Genomic DNA, 13828 nt, shown 5'->3' on the forward strand with positions numbered 1-13828 from the left:
AAACCTAAGAGTTTACTGGGAAAAGTATGATTCACGTAAAGCATTCATCCAATGCTTCAGATGTCAGGCCCACGGCCACACTTCAGCTAATTGTAATAAACAATTCAAATGTGTTAAATGTGCTGGTGCACACGACACCAGAACTTGCACTAAACCAAAGGACACTCCCGCCACTTGTGCAAATTGCAGGGGTCCCCACCCAGCAAACTACAGTAAATGCCCTGCGTTAACTGCATTTCTAGCAAAAAGGAACAGAGACACGCCTTTCCAAAAAAATAATCTGCCTCCATCCGCACCTCAACAGATCTTCCCTACTCACAAGTACACTGAATCCAACATTAGAAACGCACAAACCTATGCTCAAGCTGCAGCTGCTAATTTACCCTCCACCACCAGAAATCACAATCTCCAACAACCACAAGGAAATCCTAATGATATGTTAGGAAATATTCACAATATAAACTCGTCCACCGACCTCAATATGTTCCTAACTATCCTGGAATTGATCCAAACCCATTACCTAAAATGTACCAACAATCTGGAGAGAGTAAAAGCCACAATACTAATCATACAACAGCTTGACATTCAATATAAATAAATTCCCTTCAAACTTCATCTTGTGGAACGCCACCAGCCTCAAACCAAAAATAGACGAATTCCAGCTCTTCTTAGAAACTAACAACATTGACGTTGCCCTCATCTCAGAAACTTTGCTACAAGCTCATGAACCATGTCGCATCAAAAACTATAACCTCTTCAGGGCTGACAGGCCCCCACCCTCTCCAGGACGAGGTGGAGTTGCAATCTGCATTCACAACTCTATACCTTATGAACAAGTTAATCAACCGATAACGCCAAACATAGAAACTGTCTTTATCAAAGTCAAGTCAAACCCCACTTTTATAGTTGGAGCAGGATATTCTCCTCCAAGAATAAAGTTCACTCATGCTGACCTCGATGCCATCACCTCCCACACAAATGCCAAATATTTCCTAATTGGTGGAGACTTTAACGCCAAGCATCAGCTCTGGAACAATACCTCAAGCAACAGAAATGGATCCTGCCTCAAGAATCATGCGGAGAACAAAAATTACTACATCATCAATAGCAACACGTACACTCAAAGCAACCAGGCAAAACCCCGTCTAACATTGACATCTACCTCACAAATATCCCATACAGCTACAATTGCCGCACTATTGATGACCTCTCATCAAATCACCTTCCTGTATTCCTCGAAGTCTCCACTTCATCACAAAATTCATTTAGAAGACGCTCTGAAGTCACTGATTGGAAACTTTACAAATCCATCTGCAACAATTACAGCCTCAACCCAGACATTCGGACCAATGAGGAAATTGAAAGTGAAATCTCAAGACTCCAGAACAGGATAAACTCTGTCTATAAAAAAGCCACAACCGCTACTTCCAACCTTCTGCATAAAGGTATTGAGGACAATCAATTATCCCAGCTCATCAAGGACAGAAACAGGGCCAGGAGAAAATACCAGAAAACAGGTAACCCCTATTACAAGCTAGTGAAAAACTTGCTCACCTCAAACATTCAAAAGTTAATTCTCAAAATTAAGAACAACTCCTGGCAAAACAAACTAGCTAATATACAAAAAAGTGATAACATCCTCTGGAAAGTTTACAAACTCACTGGACTAAAATCACAATCCATTCCCATCCTGAAATCCAGCAGTAGCCAACTAATCTACTCTGACAAGGACAAAGCTGAACTACTTGCTCAACACTATAAACAGGTTCACGACAGAGCCCATAATCTACCATCCCCTCTTGACTCTGAAGTCTCCAATAATTACTCACACATAAAAAATCTCCAAATTGATCCGCACCCCCCTTCTCTTACTCCATTGGATATACACAATATCATCAAAAAACTCCCGAACAACAAGGCCCCTAGTCCTGACAAAATCACTGCACAAAAACTAAAGAATACTCCTCGGAAACTGCAAGTACAAATCTTCTACATAATCAGAAAAGCATTCCAAAACTGCTACTTCCCCATTGCCTGGAAAACAGCAAAAGTAATTTCCATCAAGAAACCTAGCAAACCAAAGCAAGATCCCAGCAGCTATCGTCCCATTAGTCTCCTAAATATCCTGGGCAAAGTTTTTGAAAAAATAATACTAAAACTACTCAATCAGCACATCAAGGAAAGGAGCATCCTTCCAAACCATCAATTTGGATTTAGGGAGCATCACTCCACCATTCATCAACTACTAAGAGTTTCCGAAGAAATTACTCTTGAGTTAAACAAAAACAGATCTGTCCAAATGCTCCTACTAGACATAGAAAAGGCCTTTGACTCTGTCTGGCATGCTGGATTAATTCACAAGCTCTACCTCCTTAAATTTCCTCTGATCATCATCAAGCTCATCGCAAGCTATCTTTCCGACAGGCACTTCTTTACCTCAATCAACGGTATACAATCACAATCTTTTTCCATCACTGCGGGCGTCCCCCAAGGCTCGATACTTGGACCCGTATTATTTATCATATACATATACGATCTTACGGTAGACAATAACACTCAACTCGCCATCTACGCAGACGACACAGCTATTTATGCTTCTTCCTGGAAATTTTCTCAAGCCACCAAATACCTGCAACAACACATAGATAAACTCATGCAATTCTATCGAACCTGGAAAATAAAAATCAACGTCTCAAAAACAGAAGCCATCTGCTTTTCCAGAAAACGTCATAAACCTACTGTTAATGTAATTATTTCGGGAGAACCCATCAAGTGGAAACCACAAGTTAAATACCTCGGAATCATCTTTGACAGCAAGCTCACTTGGGGACCTGCAATCACAAAAAGAGCCACGCTTGCGTACCCCGCACTAAAAAGGCTTTACCCGTTAATTTGCTCCAGCAGCGCTCCTAACAAAAGGATCAAAATTGTTCTGTACTTAACATGCATCAGACCTATAATCACTTACGGTCATCAAGCCTGGTGTATTGCTGCCACCACACACTTGCAAAAACCACAAACCATTCAAAACAAATTCCTCAGAATTATCCTAAATAAGGAGCCTGACACGCCCATTGATAACCTTCATACCGATGCGGGTATTCCGAAAATCACCAGCTTCATCTTGGATTCTATCAAAAAATCCTGCTCCACTCAGCATGAAAATCCCCTGATCAACAGAATAGGAAAACTCAACATTCAAGAAATCCCACTTAAAATGGTGAAAAAAATACCCGCCATGCTAACTCAATAACTAATACACGTTATATTTCTTACATGATCTACAGGGTTTTTTGAAAGCTTTCCCTGTCCTACCACACTCCCCAAATTAAATCCCAACTTAGCACGTATTACAATGGCATCTTTACATAACACATGGTAAATACAGGTTAAATCGATATTCTTCCACAGGCACTGTATTACACTCACTCAAGAGAAACCTACAAAAAAAAAAAAAAAAAAGCAGGACACACAATTCTCTCTGGTATCGAGTTACGAGAACACGAGGATGTGAGAGGCAGCTGAGGTACTCATCCACAGATTGAGACCGCTCCTTTAGAGGTAGCGACTGTTTTCAGAGATCAAGAGTATGCGATGCTTCTTTACGGATTTTTATTTGCATAATCTCTATGACAGGTGCACTACGACGATTCTAAGTACAGTGTGAGCGACATCTTGGAGGCAGCTGATGTACTGTACTAAGAGTTGTTGAATCGAGACCGCTCTCCTAGGGGTAGCGACCGTTCTAGCAAATAAAGTAATTGATGCTCCTTTAAGGTTATAGTTCACACTTGCCATAAAGCACACGAATCACCTGTCAACAAGCGCTAGAAGCCGTTCCCAGTCTGACGGATATCAAGACCGCTCCTGAAGAGTACTTTCTCAAGGTTAGTGACTGATATAACCTAGATAATGTAATAACCTGGATGCTCAGACAATTCAATCAAGGGTTAATCATTTCCCGAAGACTTGAGACCGCTCCGAAGTTATAGTAATCTATAGTGTGACAGAATCTCCATTCTTTCTTGATTTTATTTTGTTATGGGACCATGGACCGACTGGCTTCGGAGGATCCAGGTTAAGTTTGACTTGTGCTATCACGTACACTTAAGAAAATTGTGAGAGTTACTAACACAAAGAACACAGTAGCGTGACACAGTCCGCTCAAGAGAGCAGAAAAAGTCGATTTTAAATTGCTTGAGAACTCGAAAATGAGTGCGGACGATGCGTACTATTCGGAATCTTAATCAATTGGCTCTGCCACTTTTGGTAAATTGGTACAAACTTGTATACATTTTTCGGTAGTGTAGCTGAACCAATCAGAGAGTAGAATCTATTTGTTCGGGCCTAGCTTTAGTTTTCGGATGATCAAGCTATGGAAACCTGACCTACGCCTCAACGAATTAATTACGGTACGGCGTGGTTCGGCACGCTACAATGGTATCACAGTTTTATGGCACTTGGTCGAAAAGCGAAACAATGTGTTTACGACGGTAGAAACTAATTCTTACCATATATTTGAAACTCTTGGAAGTTCCAACAGTATAATTGATGTGTACTTAACGCTCCAAAAGTTCCTTTAACATTATTAGTAAAAAAGGTCAGTCCCCAATTCAACCCTTTCATGCATTCTACTTTTAACCAGTCAGCTGTGGTGACCTCCTTTCAGAGCGCGCATCTATGTGTATCGCGAAAATTACGCGATGAGGGGTATAGTCGTCAAACACAGAGTAAGTGACGCTGTTAAAATATTGGATCAAAAAGACGACTTTGTTTTATAAAATGAACAATTTTATTACTGATATTTACTCATTCACTTAACATAAACATATACTACATATATAATAAACGAAAAACCTAGGAAAAATCAAATATCCATAAAAGTAAAAAATTCAGTGGCACAAATGTAGTGGCACTTTGTACGTCGAACACCAATAATCTAAAAACGTCGCACATGTATAAATTGGTTATACAAACTGGTAAGCAGTTTCAGCCAGTGCATATGGGGATGCATGAATTCATTTCAAATTATTTATATTTTTTATTTGTTTGTTTTATTTCGTTTTGACGTCCAAAAATTCTAAACATATTGAAATTTACGAATATATTTTAGTTTTCACTAAAATTACAATTTAAATAGCAAATGGTAATCTCCGATCTCCGATTCCGATGAAACTTGGCAGGATCGCAGAGTAGCCCAAAATATTCAACAAGTATTTTTTTTTATCGATTCTGTAAACAATTCTGACCGCGGGATGGCTGAAGGTGTGAGCGGCGTCGTGCGAATGTGCCGTGTGTGTGCTGTTGTAACGAGTGAGAGGGAGACCGCGAACTCCCCACTCGAGACCGCGAACTCCCCACTCGAGACCGCCTCAGGAGAACGTAGTTCAGACCGCGGCCGCGAGGTGGCCACCGCGGAATCTCGCGATCCCGCGAGTGAAGCCGCGACACCGCGGAAATATAATAATAGTATACAGCGAGCGATCCGCGATAGCGTACAAGCTGGTTCTCTCTTTTTATAACCGACTGTTCTCAGTCCTGCAACGGACCCTTGGGGGTGGTGTATAACCACTCCTTGTGGTGATAACAACCTCCTCGGGTCTCTGTGTCCCACTCGTGACGTAGCCCCCCGGGGGACACGGGCAACGGACCCCTCGGCCAAGGTCAATGGGTGGCGTAGCTGCCGTAGCCTGTAGCGCCACTCACAGACTCCGATCCCGGTGATCCTATTCCCCTACGTACTGTAAATGCCGAGTGGAGCAGCGGTTCCCAACACCCGCCGACACCGCCGTTGGGACATACGTACCCCCACCGCGTACCGAAGGGAGCAGCGGCTCCCAATCGACAGCAGCGGTCTAGCCGAGGAACTACGACTCCGGGCCCGAGCGACTAAGTGGGGAGCGCGACTCCCCACCCGACCGCGTACAAAGAGCAGTGGCTCCTACACCGTGTTGTGAACGAGAGGCGTCCGGCCTCACGCCGCGCGTTCCACGAACCTCAATAAAAGACTGTTCTCAACCGAGATTTAACTGACTCCCTTCATTTGCTACAACGAACCCGGCGGCTGACTGAGGCGGCACCTTCTTCGTCGCTTCCCCCCGGCAACCACGTCGTAGCGTGGTCACACTGTGTATGGCGATTAGGAAGTACGCGAGAGAAGAGCCAGGTGTGAAGGCGCGTTTCGAAAGCGAGATGTGTGTGAACGAGAAGTGTCGGAGTTGTGAGATTGCAAATGCGTTTTGTATCACTACTAGTTGTAAAATAAAAGCTTACAGCTGGATAGTTATTTATCTCAGAAGTGGGATAGTGGGTCGCATAATGGTGTTTGTGTGTTAAATGTGATCTTAGGGCGACATAGGAGCACATGCTCTCATTTGCTTAACATTAAAGTGCTAGCAATAAATTTCTAAACATTTTACTGTGCAGTGGTTTTATAAGATATCAGATGTTTGGTTGTAGCTGACTGAGTTTTCGTTAATTTAATTAATTTCATAAATTTGGCTGAACACGTGTCCGTTACATGACGGTTACGGTTAACCGACCGTTCCAATATTTCTAGAAAGTCAAGAACGTTAGTTAATATTTTGGTTTTGGGCCGGCAGTTAGCGAAGTGTTTATACCTAAGTAGTCTAGTTGACCAGTGGCGCGACGATTAATCGTGTTGCTTGCGTCAGCTGTTGTCATTTGTTGTCCATCTATACTGTTGACATGGAGAAAGAGGAACTATCGAATCTGACAGATGCGCAATTTCGGGAATATCTCAGAAAGCACGGGCTCCATGAATCTGGTACGCGCGCACACATGATAAAGTGGTTATCGAAGTACCTAGAGACGATTAAAAACGCGCCAACCCAAAACGTTGGATCAACAAATAAAACTACTCCGACACTGCAGTCAAGTAATATCACTGACAATACCAATGAGGTGATATATGTGGAGGTTAATAACTACACACTATTTGTCTAACACTAATATTTATATATACTATTTACGATGGAATGACCCTCGGGCCCGCAGTCGTTGTCCTGTCGAGGGCAACATGTCGTAAATCAGAGAGACTTTCCAGACCTATAACTAAATTTCCCGAAAACGTGGTGGCTCATGTTTTGCACACACCTGCAACCAGTTCATGTCCGAAGGCCTTGCCTATACAAATTCGAAGGCCCAAAATGGTTAACAGCCGTGCGCGTTCACTCGACAATCAACTACCTGGTCGAGTTCGCCACACCAATAATAGGAATGGTAACCGACGCTATACTCAACATTGTGACCCCGCAGTTGGCGAATATTGTGGAGATTCTGCAGTTAACAACACAAATGATGCTCGAAAATTATCAGTCCGTGATTAAGTCATTTTTCACGGAGCTTCAGAAGGAGCGTACGCCAAAGGATTTTGACAGTAGAGACCATAGCTATGACTCGAATCATGTTAAATTCATTTCGAAACAACGATCCGATTTCTCTGGGAAAGATAATGAAAGTGTTATGAAGTGACTGAACCGGCTGGAATACATTGCTAAATTATACGACACCAACGATCGCACTTTATTGTTGTCAGCAATCATATACTTCAAGGGTCGAGCCTTGAACTGGTACCGTAGGCAACCTAACACCATCATTTCCTCTTGGAGTCTGTTGAAAGACGCACTGAGTGAATATTTTGAATATTAACCGGATCAGTGCCAGAAGTTGGAATCTCATGGCAGAGCGATTTATAGATTATGCGGAACATAAGCTAAAACTGATAGAAGTGCTAGATCTAGCGGAAAAGGACCAAATAAATTTGTTGGCAGCTGGAGTACAGGAACCAAACATTCGCAGAATGGTCATTGACACTCACGTGGATAAACTGTCAGATTTTTTAGATCACGTCAACCGAATCACAGATAACGGCAAAATCGCCAAGTCGCGAGTGGTCCAGTAACGCATAGAGAACGAAGCAATGGATAGCGATCCTAAGATAGTCACATGCTTTAGATGTAAAAAACCGGAACACTTGTCAAAAGATTGTGGTGCAAGATTGACGTGTTTAGCAGCGGATGCAGAAACCGAGTGTAGAGCAGAATGGCGTACTCTTTACCGGGTCCTTCAGGTCAGACGAGGGGGTAAACCCACGAGAGGTCTCCGCTATCAACTGGGAGGGCCTGCAACATCAACGATCCTCATGTGTAGAAGTAATCAGAGTGGTCAACGATGATGTATTGTTAAGGGTACTGGTAGATACAGTAGTCTAATCAATCTAATTGAAAAATCAGTTTATTCCCAATATTTCAAGGATTGTAATTTGTTGCGAAATCCTTATGATCGCAAGTTTAAGTGGGTGAATAATTCTTAAATTGCGGTGCTTGATTACATTTACGATCAAGTTTGTCTCGATAACCTACCGAATCAATCTTTCAACATTAAACTGTACGTGGTGACTACTTCCTACGACGTCGTTATCGGCTATGACTTTATATATACATTCAGCTAATCTTAAACTCATTTATTGTCACGGTCGCAATCGTTTAGTACATGATAATGAGGTTGACAATCATGCATTAGAAAACAATGTATTAACGATTGATGTGGTTGAGTCTCGAGATAAATTTGATACCACAGTGGATAATTTGGATAATGCTTTAGATGTAGAAATGAGAGATAAATTGTTATCAGTCCTGTATGAATGTAAGAATATGAAAGTTGAGTATGTAGATAATAATTATAAAATTAAACTTGTTTTACAGGATACTATTCCCTTTTCGTACCTTCCGAGACGAATGTCATGTGCCGGGAAATGCCAATTACAGGCGAAATTAAGCGAAATATTATTAAACCTAGCACTTCAGAATATTGTGCGCGTGTAGTATTAGTCGACTAGAAAAATGGGAAGAAATGTATATTTGTTAATTTGCATTGATTAAACGGAAAAGTAAGTAAACAACGGTATCCCTTTCTGTGGATCGAGGATCATCTCGATAATTTACAAAGAAAGAAATATTTTACAATGCTCGATCTCAAGAACGGTTTTCGCCAAATTTCAATTCATGAAGATTTTACAGAATACTTTGCATTCTCCACTCCAAGCGGTCAGTACGAATTTGTAATTATTCATTTACGAATTTGTTTTTCATATTTTGTATATTCATATTTACGAATTTGTAAATATTCTGAAAATTTTTTATTCATTTATTAGACAGGATAAAATTGTGATTTATGTTGATGATATTATGATCCCTTCAATTACAGTAGAGGAAAATCTGCAGGTAATATAATTGGAGCAAATGTTCTTTCCTGAAGGATACCTTGGCTATTATGTTCCCGATTCAGTTATTTTCGGAAATTCATAACAAATCATTCGATAAAAGCGAAACCGTTGTGTATGTTAGTAAAGAAAAACACTCCATTTGTTTTCAATTAAGATTGTAAAAAGGTATTCGTGTCATTGAAAACAGAGTTGACTTCACGCCCAGTTTCACACCAACGGGAAACCCTCGAAGTACTGCGTCTAGCGGCGTAAAATCGAAGTAATGCTACCACAAGATAAAGAGGATTAGATAGAGGCGAAAATGCTGTGGTTTGTGGAGGACATATCCCTTGTTACCCGAGCTGGGGACCAGGGGGCGACACACTCGCCCAATAGGAGAGAGGAGAGAAACCAAAGAGTGTTACGCAGTAATTATGTTTAAAATAAATTTTATTACAAGTTAAAGAACTTCCTCGTGAAAACCTTTATTTTACCCACGCCCAATAGGTAAAGTGGTACACAACACCACAGGTTTGTAGAGATATAGTCAGGAAATGATAAAGGGGAATTGACTTTATCAGCACTCCACTGGTAAGGTTTAAACAAGAGTTATAATAAAGTTTATTTAAAGTCTAACACAAGTCTATAATACACACTTAACACTCTAAGAATATAAAATATAAAAATCTGTACACTAAAACTAATTATAAATTATGTACAGCTCACTAGAGTTTCTTTATAATACACGTTAAGTTTAACGAAAGTGTTAAAACCTTTGCACGGAATAACACGTCTAACGCCTAGCACGCTTGCCAAAAGAATGAATGAACGCTTGCCGGAAAAAGGGAAAGTACGCTTTCCCGGAAAAGCCGGGAAAAGCCGCGTCCCGGAAACGTGCGGCGCCCTCAATACAAAATGTCGCGCGCTTAAAATTACAGGAACCGCACTTTTCTACGGAGCGGCTGACTCAACGACTGTGCCGCCACACTACCCCCCTCCGAGTCGCTTGACCGATTAGGGAGAGCGGACGACACCTGAGCATAAGTTCGAAGGGGTTGAGCCGAATGTTGTGTGATTTCAAAAAATGCCGTCTTCAACCGCTCCGTAGAAATTACCTGTGGGTTACCTCGGTACCCGATCAGATACGCCTGGTCCGAAATGCGTTTTAAAACCGGGTATGGTCCTTCATATGGCTGCTCCAGAGGTCTTTTAACTGCGTCTACACGGACAAACACATGGGTACACGAAAGAAGATCTTTGGACATAAAGTGTGATTTTCTAGTGTGATGAATGGTGGGAATAGGCCTGATTTGACGCATTGCCTCGCGAAATTTATCAATGTTAAAATGACGGGGTTGATGTGTATCGATGAAAAATTCCCCAGGTAACCTGAGGGGTGTCCCGTAAACGAGTTCTGCCGCCGACGCCCCTAGGTCCTCTTTGATACTTGACCTTAAACCTAATAATACGGCGGGAAGAACCGCCACCCAATCGCGAGACTCGTGGCACATTATTGCCGCCTTCAGAGACCTATGCCACCTTTCCACCATTCCATTCGACGCCGGATGGTATGCTGTCGTGCGAATCCGCTTGCATCCTATCAGCGAGGTGAGAGAGTTGAACAACTGTGCCTCAAACTGCACGCCACGATCAGTGGTGATCGTGGCTGGGGCTCCAAATCTAGCCACCCAGGTGGCATAGAACTCTGAGGCGACAACATCGGCCGTGGAATCCCTTATGGGAACCGCCTCAAGCCACCTGGTGAATCTGTCGATCATCGTCAAGCAGTATTTAAAACCACTAACCGGCGGAAGTGGACCAACGATGTCCAAATGGACATGCTCAAACCTACCCTCTGGAACAGCCATATTCAGGGGGGAATTGACAGTGTGCCTCGATATCTTGCTTCGTTGGCATGGCACACAAGTCTTAGCCCATTGAGTAATAATATCCCGGTTCATGCCAGGCCATACGAATCGGCTACTAATGAGCTTCTTCGTAGCCCTGCCACTCGGGTGCGAAAGGTTATGGACGTTGTCAAAAATCTGTTTTCGAAATGCCACGGGAATGTAAGGCCTGATCTCACCAGTAGAAATATCGCAAAAAATAGTGCGCTCCGAACCATCCAACCTCAGCTGCTTCAGGTGCAGCGCTGAGCGACCCTCTAATAAACGCGAAAGTTCACCATCGTTTTCCTGGCCGCGAGCAATATCTTGCATGCTTATCACGACTGGCAGGCTAATCACATCCAGCCGTGACAACGCATCCGCGACTTCGTTGTTGGTTCCCGGAGTGTGGGTTATGTTAGTGGTAAATTGCCCAATGTAATCCAATTGCCTTAATTGCCGTGGAGAAGCCTTATCAGATTTTTGAGAATACGCAAAAATTAAGGGCTTATGATCCGTTTGAATTGTGAAGCTACGTCCTTCAAGTAAATGCTTAAAATGCTTCACGGCTTTAAAAATGACAGTCAGCTCCCTGTCATAGGTGCTATATTTTTGCTCCTGAGTGCTGAATTTCTTAGAAAAGAAACCTAACGGCTCCCACACTCCGTTCACCTCTTGCTGCAGCACTGCACCCATAGCTGAATCGGATGCGTCTGTGGCCAATATCAGAGGCACACCGTCACGGGGATGTACCAACAGCGTCGCATCCGCCAACGAGCTCTTACAGCGGTTAAATGCCTCCTCGGCCTCAGGCGTCCACGCAATAACCCGCTTATCTTTTTTTCGGGCTCCTTCCAAAAATTTATGTAGCGGAGCCTGGATCGCGGCTGCGTTACAAATAAAGCGCCTGTAAAAATTGATAATGCCTAGAAAACGGCGTAAATCTGAAATCGTGACCGGTTTTTTATAATTATTGATAGCCTGGACTTTTTCAGGTAGAGGCCTAGCTCCTTTCTTGTCTATCAAGTACCCTAGGTACTCTACCGACTTAGTCCCAAAAATGCACTTGGCCACATTAATTGAGATGCCGAATTGACGCAATCTATCAAAAACTTGCCTGATATGTTCTCGGTGCTGTTGCTCGTCAACGGATGCGATCAGGATGTCGTCTATATAGCAAAACGCGAAATCCAGTCCTCGCAAGACGACATCCATGAACCGTTGGAAGGTTTGCGCCGCGTTCTTGAGTCCAAAGGTCATCACGTTATATTCATACAACCCAAATGGCGTGATAATGGCCGTTTTAGGGCGATCCTCTGGGGCTATGGGAATCTGGTGATATGCCTTAGTTAAGTCCAGTTTTGTGAAGATATTCGTCCCGTCCAGTCTGTAAGTAAAGTCTTGAATATGCGGTACCGGATATTTATCGGGAGTCGTAATATTATTTAACCTCCGGTAGTCACCACATAGCCGCCAATCCCCGTTTTTCTTCCGAACCATATGTAAGGGACTAGCCCACGGACTGTCCGATGGCTGACAGATACCCTGAGCAATCAAATCGTTGATTTCGGCTTTCGCCACTTTTAACTTTTCAGGGGTCTCGACCACGGCGACTCTGGGTGCCGACATCTCAACGACCTTGTCGGCTAGCAGCGCCAACCGCTGCAAATCAGCAGTGTCCGATATAGCAATAATGCTGCGGACGTTTTCAGGAAGCTGTTCCAGAAACAATGAACGGAGGACGGTTTCGCCAACTTGCCCGCCGGCGAGGTTTCTTAGCCGCTGAAGAAAATGGGACGGCTTTTCATCCCCCAATTCAGACCCTCTTAAAAGCCGCCGGAGTTTCGACTCAGGCGATTCGTCGAATGTATTGATGATGCGTCTCTTGATTTCTTCAAATTTACCCGTCGCTGGGGGTGAAGTCAAGACGTCAGCGATAAACGGCAAAACCGTATGGTCCAGATGCGTGATGATATAGCGGTATTTAGTGTCATCCGTCGTGATTCTGGCTAGCTGAAATGTCGCCTCCACCTGGGCGAACCACAAAGTTGGATTTTCCTTCCAAAATGGCGGTAGCTTTTGGAGGGTTGCTGCACTGACCGATGGCTCGACAGCGGGGACTCTGGCCCCCTCAGGCGTGTCCGCCATGTTGGCGGCGGTCGGCGTGGCGTCGCTTTTCGTAGGCGTGTGTAATAACGACATTTTTCAAAGTTTTTTTCCCTATTAAAATTTGCACACTACACTGCTTTTCTGACGTCGGGGTCACCACTGTGGAGATATAGTCAGAAAATGATAAAGGGGAATTGACTTTATCAGCACTCCACTGGTAAGGTTTAAACAAGAGTTGTAATAAAGTTTATTTAAAGTCTAACACAAGTCTATAATACACACTTAACACTCTAGGAATATAAAATATAAAAATCTGTACACTAAAACTAATTATAAATTATGTACAGCTCACTAGAGTTTCTTTATAATACACGTTAAGTTTAACGAAAGTGTTAAAACCTTTGCATGGAATAACACGTCTAACACCTAGCACGCTTGCCAAAAGAATGAATGAACGCTTGCCGGAAAAAGGGAAAGTACGCTTTCCCGGAAAAGCCGGCAAAAGCCGCGTCCCGGAAACGTGCGGCGCCCTCAATACAAAATGTCGCGCGCTTAAAATTACAGGAATCGCACTTTTCTACGGAGCGGCTGACTCAACGACTGTGCC

The 13828-nt window shown here is 43.1% G+C and overlaps 1 long non-coding RNA gene across 1 annotated transcript; it reads left to right on the forward strand.

Annotated features, from left to right (window-relative positions):
- The first annotated feature begins 1063 nt into the window (after positions 1–1063).
- On the forward strand, positions 1064–9729 carry LOC143186950 (uncharacterized). The gene is made up of 5 exons (XR_013003121.1): positions 1064–1517; positions 3412–3561; positions 3637–3887; positions 8727–8911; positions 9435–9729. It is a non-coding gene; the product is annotated as an uncharacterized LOC143186950 (long non-coding RNA).
- Positions 9730–13828: the final 4099 nt, after the last annotated feature.

The sequence above is a fragment of the Calliopsis andreniformis genome, unplaced genomic scaffold (genome assembly GCF_051401765.1).
Source record: "Calliopsis andreniformis isolate RMS-2024a unplaced genomic scaffold, iyCalAndr_principal scaffold0022, whole genome shotgun sequence".
Lineage (NCBI taxonomy): Eukaryota > Metazoa > Arthropoda > Insecta > Hymenoptera > Andrenidae > Calliopsis > Calliopsis andreniformis.